This window comes from Lactuca serriola, chromosome 5 (genome assembly GCF_051521515.1).
Source record: "Lactuca serriola cultivar US96UC23 chromosome 5, Lser_US96UC23_V15, whole genome shotgun sequence".
Classification (NCBI taxonomy): domain Eukaryota; kingdom Viridiplantae; phylum Streptophyta; class Magnoliopsida; order Asterales; family Asteraceae; genus Lactuca; species Lactuca serriola.
In genome coordinates, this window is record NC_136412.1 from 138,345,824 (window position 1) to 138,355,360 (window position 9,537).

The 9,537-nt window shown below is 35.1% G+C and overlaps 1 pseudogene across 2 annotated transcripts; it reads right to left on the reverse strand.

Moving 5' to 3' along the window:
* Positions 1 to 726: 726 nt before the first annotated feature.
* LOC145053022 (mitochondrial import inner membrane translocase subunit TIM17-2 pseudogene) lies at positions 727 to 3,636 on the reverse strand (annotated as a pseudogene). Of its 2 annotated transcripts, none has more exons than XR_013684322.1 (2): positions 3,527 to 3,636; positions 727 to 1,606 (listed from the first exon to the last, which is right to left on the reverse strand). The product of XR_013684322.1 is annotated as a mitochondrial import inner membrane translocase subunit TIM17-2 pseudogene, transcript variant X1 (transcript). The 2 variants fall into 2 exon arrangements; XR_013684323.1 differs by having other exon boundaries at positions 3,421 to 3,557.
* Positions 3,637 to 9,537: the final 5,901 nt, after the last annotated feature.

Sequence of the window (9,537 nt, forward strand, 5' to 3'; positions counted from 1 at the left end):
TACCAAACACTACCTATAACACATAAAAAATGACTTATAATGAAATGGATAAAAAAATCTACTAAACTAAAAGGCTTTAATGACTCATTATAAATCTAAAGTCTTGGGCCATAAATGGTATAAATTGTTTTCACAAATCCAATCCAAATAAAACCAAACGGACCAGCGGTCCGAAACTCTAGATGATTTCTAGTTCTACTTTCTATACGACGATTCTCACTAATTAATCACAGTAACGATTATATAATATTAATTTTATTTTATATTAATATTCCCATTTTACCCAAATGCCACTTTTGAATGTAAATGAATTAAGTAAACTATAATAACGATTAGCATTTCTTCTCAATGATTGCTCTTCACTCTTCAGGTGTTTTAAAACTTCAAAATATTCTGATAAATAATCATATCTAACCAAACGTAAAATATTTAAGACTTTACCTACGGAGTTTATAAACAACTAGAAATAAGAAATAACATTTTTACTTGGATTTTTTTTTCCTATTCTAGCCTTACACTTTCGATTTTCTTTTTCTTACTAAGCCATTATACTTTAAATGAATTACTCAATCATAACATTATATTTCCATTCTTTCCTTATTACAAGATTATGATTTGAAAAACCAATCCAATTATATATTTAAAAAAAAGGTATTTGACTATTTGTATGATATTGCTAGAAGTAATAGAATTTTCAACCTATATTGCTATAGTAGCATCGTATAATAAACAAACCAAAGGAAATACATTGTTATTCATGCATTTAACCCTTACAACAACACTAATATATAACTTATTGTTTTATATTGTGTCCCTATTAAATCCATTAAGTAAAAAACATACAACATTAAACCCTATGAACTAAACTTGTTCAACCACAAAAAAAAAAATACAACAAAATAACCACCGTTTTTCATTTGTATTCAAATGAAGGTGGACTTGGAGCATCAAAGCTCTCCAAAACCTGCGTCTTTGCGCCACTGCCAACTGCCGCCGTCTCCGGCGGCTTTCCACCACCAAACATCCCACCAAACCACGACGACGACGACGAAGAAGAAGAAGAAGAAGAAGAAGAAGAAGAAGAATCTGAAGCTGCCTCCATCGCCGGAATCCCGCCAACACCCGCCGGAATCCCGCCTAGCCCCGCCATACTTGCCGGAGCCTCCTCCATCGCCGGAAAATTCTGGGGTGCACTCATAAGCTTATTCAACATGATCCCGGCTCCTTCAATCATCGCAAGCAAAATCCCGCCAAAGGCGGCTGACCGGGAGGCGGCACCGAGTCCCTGGCGCATTTGTAGGAAGCCGCCGGTGGCGGCTCCGGCGATGATGGAGTTCCATGGATCTTCTTTCTGGCGGAGGTAAACCATCGTGCAATCAAAAGTGGAGAACAAACCACCCCAGACGGCGAAACTGCCGCCAACGCGAGGGGCGTTCATACGAACTGCTTGAGAGCCGCCAATCAGGCGTTCGTTTTTTGGAGAGTGGTAAGTGCCTTTCAAGAAGTGGAAGGCGGCTCCGCCTACTGCACCCATGCCAAAGGCGCCGCCAATGTCGTCGAGGATACGGTCGGGGCAGGGTTCACGTGACGTCTCCGGGGTTGCCATCTATCAAGGAGAAAAGTTGGGGTGATTAGTTGATTATAGAAGGGCGTTTATGTCTTTTTGCATTTGTTACATGAGAGAACAAAAGTTGGGTTAATTAGTTGATTGTAGAAGGGCGTTTATGTCTTTTCGCATTTGTTACATGAGACATGACTGGACAGGCTTTCTAGTGCTATTAACTATTTTCAATGATGAGGAGGAGAAGGGGGTTTATGTCTTTTGTATTGACAATTAAAAAAGGACGTGTACCGTCACAATTTTATCAAATTAGCCGCTTGAATATTTCATATAGTGATTTAAGTTACTAAAACATTTTATTTTTTCTAAGAATATAATTTTTGTCGCTTTTTAATACATAATGGTATTTTGAAATAAAAAGAATAAAAGTAAAATGGCTAAATGACTAAATCGATAAAATTGTGAACATATGATCAATGATGTACCTTTTTTTGGAAAATCTTCGATAAAGTCCCAATATTTTGGGGCCAGTTTACGTTTTAATCCCAAATTTTATTTTTTAAACAGAAAAGTACCGAATATTTTATATTTTGACCAAATTAACGAAAGTCTTTATTTTTTTTTCAACAAAAAATGACAGATTATCGTATAAAATTAGATACTCTAGAATTTTCTATTCAAAAAATAAATGTTGGGATTAAACTATAAACTGAACCAAAATATTGGGACTTTATTGGAGATTTCCTTTTTTCCCCCTTTTTAAAATCCAGAAACAAGGAAATGGTATTTTCAAAAAAACAAAAAAAAAGTATAATGATAATCACTAAAGAAAATAGTTGAGTGGCTAAACGAATAAAAGGGTGAAAGTATGTTGCATTTTTGTGTATTTTCCCTATTGAGATTAGGGTTTTGGAGTCCAAGTAAACACAATCTTTACATTTTCTACATCTCCTAATAAGGAAAAAAGAACATAAGCTTGGCTTTTGAGTTTTTGAAATAAAAAGCACATGATGATTCGCATAATACACAAAGTCAGGATAAGGAAAAAAAAAAAAAAAAACCAATCAAGGCCTTAGAAAACTCAATTACCAACTATTAAATTTCTAGAATTACAATTACAATTGAGAAAATGTATTGTTTAATTTAAGGAAACTCCATGTAGGAAAAAGTAACCATCACCCATTTTGGGTTAGAGGAAAGCTATGTATACAAATTCTATCTTAGAATATTTTCAATTTTTAACATTACAGTTTTAAAATTCCTGAATAAAGACTAAAAACTGATCAAATAACAACCTGAAATCGAAGTAACTATATAAATGAAAATTTCTAGCATTTAACCCCAAGAAAATGGTAATTCCACAAAGAAAGGAACTATAATCCTTATAGTTTATATAATTGAGGATCAAAGGAAAGGGGTTTGGGGTTGCTAAAAAACATTAATTTTGTCACCATCTTATTCTTCAAAGGCATTTCCCCAAGAAAACATGAGGCTAAACAGTTATGGAAAATACAAGGCAGTATTTAGGGGTTTCAATTGGATTTGGAAATCTTTTACTTGAACTACACCTATAATACAGATCTTAATTGACAATAAACAACCAGGTTCAATAATTTCTAATCTGGAATTACAGTTTAAAGAAGAAAAAAACCCTAATTTCATAATTCAGATACCATTATGATTACCAAAGAAGAAAAAACCCTAATTTTATAAGTCAGATACCATTATGATTACCAATGACTTACGCCTCGTGAATAGCTCGATAAGTTTTTTGATAGGGTTTCAGATCGTGACCTAAAATGGTATATAATTCCACAAGATTCCTAATCATGTCAGCGAAGCTGTAACAACCAAAATACCTGAAATCTATATATGACGCTACTGTGTTTAGCTCAATCAACAACGAAATTACAGAAAAGCGCAAGCGTGAAATTCATGGTCGTTGAAGTGTGGTTCAAGAATTACCTCGTCGTCTTCGTTCCTCGCACGTATGGATGAATGGAGAGGTCGCAGAGTGCTTGCCCGATGAGGAAACGGTAAGGCTTCTTAGATACTTGATTTACAGATTGGCCCCCAAAGTTCGATTCTTTTAATCTGGTACCCATTTTCCTTGAAGGTTTACAAGATGTGACTCTATCCAAAATGGGCTTCTTAAAAGTTAAGCTTGTTTGTTATGTAACATTCTGGTGTGTTTGGCTTGAATTGGAGTTGGAATTGGAATGAGAGTAATATTGAAACACCTATTAAATGGGTTATTTGTATATTTTTTTTCAAAAACTGTTTTATAATGATTTTCCAAAACTTAAGTGTAGATAAAGATACTAATTGACAATGTCCAAATCAGTTTAGATGTTAAAACATGACGAAGTGGCAATGGAATCAAAAAACAATTTAGAGTTAACTGTTGTAAACATCAGTTAAAATCTTCTACGCATCGTAGCTGCTACTATCTTCTAACTTCATATAGATCCTAATATGAGCACATGTCAGAACTTGTTAGGCCTTCCACCTTAGCTTTATACCATCTTCCCCTCGCCCAAACCTGAAATACCTACCACACCACACCATAGTAGCCTCCTTCTAATTCAATTAATCCACCTTACGGCCTTAAGTTTCACAGGTCTAACTACTATACAAGCGACCCTCATCACCACCACCATCTAATTAAAACGTCTCAACCTTGCCCTTATTCCTACCTTTGCATACCCACCTCTATCCCATTAGATCTATGTTCATATTAATTACAAATAGCCAATACTGGTCTATATGGTAGCTTGAGGTCATGTTCGATTAGTAGGGGCTTAAGGGTTTCAAAAGAGTGCAATATTCAGGTAGAAAAGTTATTAAACTTAGAGTATGTACTTTGAACGTAGTATCTTTGAATGTGAAATTGTTAGAATTGAAAATGGCTAAAGGAAAGAGAAATATGGACATTGCATGCCTCTAAGAGATTAAGTGGAAAGGAACATGAGCTAGAGAGTGTAATGGTTATCAGTTATGGTATTTCGGCCTTAAGAAGAAGAGAAATGAAGTGGGTGTTTTGGTGTCTTTGAAGCTCAAGGAAAATGTAGTAGAAGTATGTAGGCTTAGTAATATGATCATAGTGGTTAGGTCTATAGTAGATGAGGAGATGATGAACATTGTATGCACTTATGCTCCACATTTTGGGATGAGAGAGTCAGATAAATGATGGTTTTAGGAATCGTTGGATCTTACACTTAGGAACAACAGAGGTGGAAGGGCAGTTGATAGTAGGAGGCGTATCATCAATGATGAGAGATTCAAGATCAAAGGTAGTAAGAGGTTAATGAAGAGAAGGGAAATGGTTTTCACTGAAGACTACCTGGCAAAAGATGAGGATAGACTGTGTCACTAGATTAAGACAACGATATCCCTTCATCAGAGGAGTGTCCAAGGTAAACATAGGCAGTCGATCAAGGAAAAATCTTATTGGTAGCAGTGGATGAAGTCTTTTTATAGTAGAGGCATCCAAAGATATGGAGGTGATCATAGTTTAGGAAAAATCTGGAGAATACCTCCAATAGAGTCCTAAAGGATACTGTGATGTTGGGAATAATATTGGAAGTGTTGAAAATTGTAAGTAAACCCTCAATTTAGAATTTTATGGCTAAAGAGGCTTGAAAAGAGGAAGATGCAAAGGTTGTTGTTTGTTGTATGAATATAGCGCTTAGATTTCCCGTTTTGTTGGGGTGTAGACAGAAAAAAAAAAAAGAGAATTTGAATACCATTAGAGTGAATATGAGTACAAAGAGGTTGGTTATTAAATTTGCAACCTTTATGACATTGGAAAGTTTGCATGTTTATAACATCCCAAAAAGAAACCATAAACTTTTTGAAAAGAAGAGTGTAGGTTTTATAAAAAGGTTTTATTATAACCATTAACAAATCACAAAATTATATTTTCACATTACATCAACATAATCGTAGTAAAATACGAAAGTTAAGTCTTATTTTGAAAACAATATCATAAAATAGAGTAGATAAACTAGATTTCATGCTCCTCCGAGAATGTCCAGATATCCCAATCATCCCAGCTCTTTCCCCTTCAAACCTAAAGGACCTACAACTAAAAACATAAAATAGTAACTGTAAGCCTAAGACTTATTCAGTAATTATAACACTCACCCATTAAATAGATCATATGCAATATACATAATAACACATACTTCAAGTATCAAATCATATACTACTTACATCATATCACATAAATGATAAAATACATACTCCAGATGGTACCACTAATTTCCCTTACTTAATGAGGCTTTTCTCTAGTTGCTCATCCCGACCACCTACCTACATTGGGACCTTTAACGGTTGACCACCTACCGACATTGGGACTTTCAGTGGTCTTCACCATTACACTACCTACCCACACTGGGACCTTTAGTGTTGTAACATACATATAACAACATATAGTCCACATAATACATAAGTTCATGATAAGTCACCTCACTAGAAGATAAACAGAGTCCATATGCTCAAGCTAGAGGTATCAAGTCTTCCCCACAACTACAAAAAAAGTAACCTTGATTTAATAATTAAGGTAAAACCTATCTTTATACTTCTTTATTTAGTCTATATTTATTTAAAAGCTAATCCAAGAACAAAAGACCATTTATCTCCTCTCCAAGAACCAAACCCAAACAACTTCTATTACATGTCATGGGTTATGTTTTAAACATTGAGAGTTATCCAAAAGTCAGCTTTCATGGGCCAAAAACATTCCCGAAGTGAAATTCTTCGGTTTGTGAGTTTCGGGATAGAACTCAAATAAAAGGAGTTGCTTCTTGGTTCAAGACACTAATATGAAACCAAATGAGTTAAGAAAGTCGAGTACAAGTCCTAGTAACCTTATATAAGGTCTAAAAACAAAGCCATAACCCAAATTGGAATCGAAGTCACACATTAAAAAATAGCTACATATAAGTTCGCAAGGAGGTTTCGAAGCATTTTAAGATGGCTAATCTCTTTTTTCCAGAAGCACGATCTTGTTTGCAGGTGTCAAAGGGATCTAGGAACGACCTTAAACATGGATATAACGTGACAAACTCATCAAAACATATTTTAGAACAAACATCCTGAAATATGAGTTCAAACAGAGATTTCAAAGCATTATAATGTGATATTTTTTTTTCTAGTTGACAATACATGATTTGAAATGATCTTGGGACTAAATAACAACATTAGCAAGAGGTAAGAATGACTACAACTTGGCATGTTTAACCCTTGAAGTTTGGTCTATTGGCAGAAACTACCTTAAGGTCAATTATCTTATTCAAAAATGGTTTCTAAAAGTTACAATTAACACCCCTAAACTAATAAATTCCATATAATAATAATAATAATAATAATAATAATAATATTATTATTATTATTATTATTATTATTATTATTATTAGTTTAACCCATTTACATCTATATATTGCCTTTTATTTAAATTAATTCACTTGACAAACTTAAAGAATTTAGTCTTTAATTATTTAATTACTCAGTAGTTATCAATTCTATTACAAAATTATTAAACGGAAACGAGCGTTACAATGTTAGTTTTAAACTAATTTTAACATACGCTCTAAAGTTAAAAAAACAATATAAACATCATATTTTACATACATAATAAAAACCTACAAAAACTAAAAAAAAAATCATCCAAAAACATAATATAAGATTTAAAGACACTAATACTGGTAAAGTGAGATGTCTATAAATTTGAATATACTAATTCAAACACCCAAGAAGATTATGGAGTGGATAATTTAAAAGGAAGACAATAATGCTTTCTAATTTGATAGGCATGACAAAGAGAAAACTTATTTGTACCGTTCTAAATGAAACAACAAGACTACAACAATTGAAGTTTAGAAGACCCTAGAAGTCTTAGTCGATAATGCCATGTAGGGAGAGACATCGCAGTCCGTATCTAGAGTTATAGCTGAAAGACAGGAAGCAAGAGTTAAGAGATAGAGTGATCAGGTAAAGGTTTTCAACACTGTTGCATTGTAGGAGTAGTGTATCTGATTCAAGATCCTTAACAAAAAATCAAAAAAATGATCAAATGTAATAGAAACACAGTTGTCAACACATTTTTTACCATTTCATTGGAGACAAGGATATCGTTTAAAATAATTTTGATTTTTTAGAAAAAGGGTAAAATGTGTGATTAATGTGACTAATATGGAGTACCACACCATAAGCAACCATGGTAGGTTTAGAATTATATGGAGTTGAGAAAAGTTGTAGAGAGAAAAACTTTGAGACACACTTGAACAAAAGTTAGAACAAGTATTTAGTGGAATAGTTAATCTCAGAGGATCTATAAGCTCAACAGTAATATTATGTTAGATTGTTAGAAGGTTAGATAGTTAGATGCGGAAAGTAAAGAAAAGAAAATGATAACAATTGTTATATCAAGTATACACATAAGTTGATTCATAACATGGAATGCATTCAAGCCAATGTTAGTGAGTGAGATGAAACTTAGTGATTAAGTCACAAAGACTTGCTCCGAAGAGTGATTGTCATCTGCTATGTAACAATAAGTAGTATGGTTGAGTAAGAAAGAGATAGAAAGGATAAATCCAGAGAAAATGTATTAGAAAGTGAAGATGCGTGTATGATACAAAGAGCATGGTCTCTATTTATAGAGACGCAAGAGTTACAGCACAAAAGTTCTCTATGAGTAGCCATGCAAGGTCTACTGGACAATAGAGATAAATTAGATAAGACAAAATAGACTAAGTACAAAACTAAGACTGCTGATCCTTGGACTTCGGTTGCGGATGACTGAAGTAAGAAAAGCTTGGCTGCGGCTGCGCTGCTGACTGCGGTAGGGAGAAGTTCAAGAGGGTCACTTTTAATGATTCAACAATTTCCCCCTAAGTGACCTCTTTAACTTCTGATCATTTATCAAGACAAAGATATTTGATCAAGATCCACCAGAACTTCCTGACATTCTCTAACCAGGTGATTCTCCTCAGGATCTCAAACTTGACCTCTGCACTAGTGAATTTGGATTTCTCTACTGTAATGCGGCAGATGTCAAGCTGCTTCCTGGTGAGCCAATGCATGGCACTCATAGGAATAAAATATTTGACGTTGTCGGTCTTCCTCTTGAAAATGATGCCAAGCTCTGGGAAGGTAGTTGCACCTAAAGATCTGTTACCAAAGCCTTCGGTGGGCATTAGTGCGGGGTTGAGAGGTGGTAGACCAACCTTCTTGGAAACGATGGGATAGATGTCCGCATCAATTTTGGCAAAGTTGTACACAGTTTCCATCAAGAAATTGTTGGACCATCGAGTGCAGTCTTCATTTTTGGATGTTTCTCAGCCTTGTTCTGAAACACTTTGGCTATGAGAAACACTTCCTTAGGGTTCATGTTGGGAAAGTTTACTTGGGTGCGAATGTAGTCGTGTCCCCTTCGGGTGAGGGTGTACTGGAAGAATTCTGCCTTCATAAATTTCTGAACCTTGTAATTCATGATTGCGGATGGCTGGTCATTGGACCATATGTGCTCTATGGGAGAGGAATGCTTAGCATAAAATTGCGCAAGTCTCTCAAACTCCATAGGTAGACTCTTAGCATCGGGAAGGCTTTGGTCAAACTGCTCAAATACCGTGAAGTATCTGGCATTGGGCGAGATGGGAACATCCCAGTAGCCATCCGGAGGAGGTTCTGCATATGTGAGGTGGGGCACATAATCTTCATCTTGCAGCCTCCGGTGGGGGTTGAACCAAGAATTGATAAGGGTTTCATCCATGACCGTATCGAAGCCACTTAGTCTCCAGATCTCTTCAGCAAGTTTGGCTAACCTCCAATCTTTCTTCTTTTGAGTTGTGGCAGGAGAATCGGTTGAGCTTGGAGAAGACATGTGTTCTGCAAGGAGTTTGAAGTGTGGGGGAGTTTCAGGTTTTTCTGGAATATGAGGTGGAGTGTGATGGGATGGTTGCGGTGAAGGA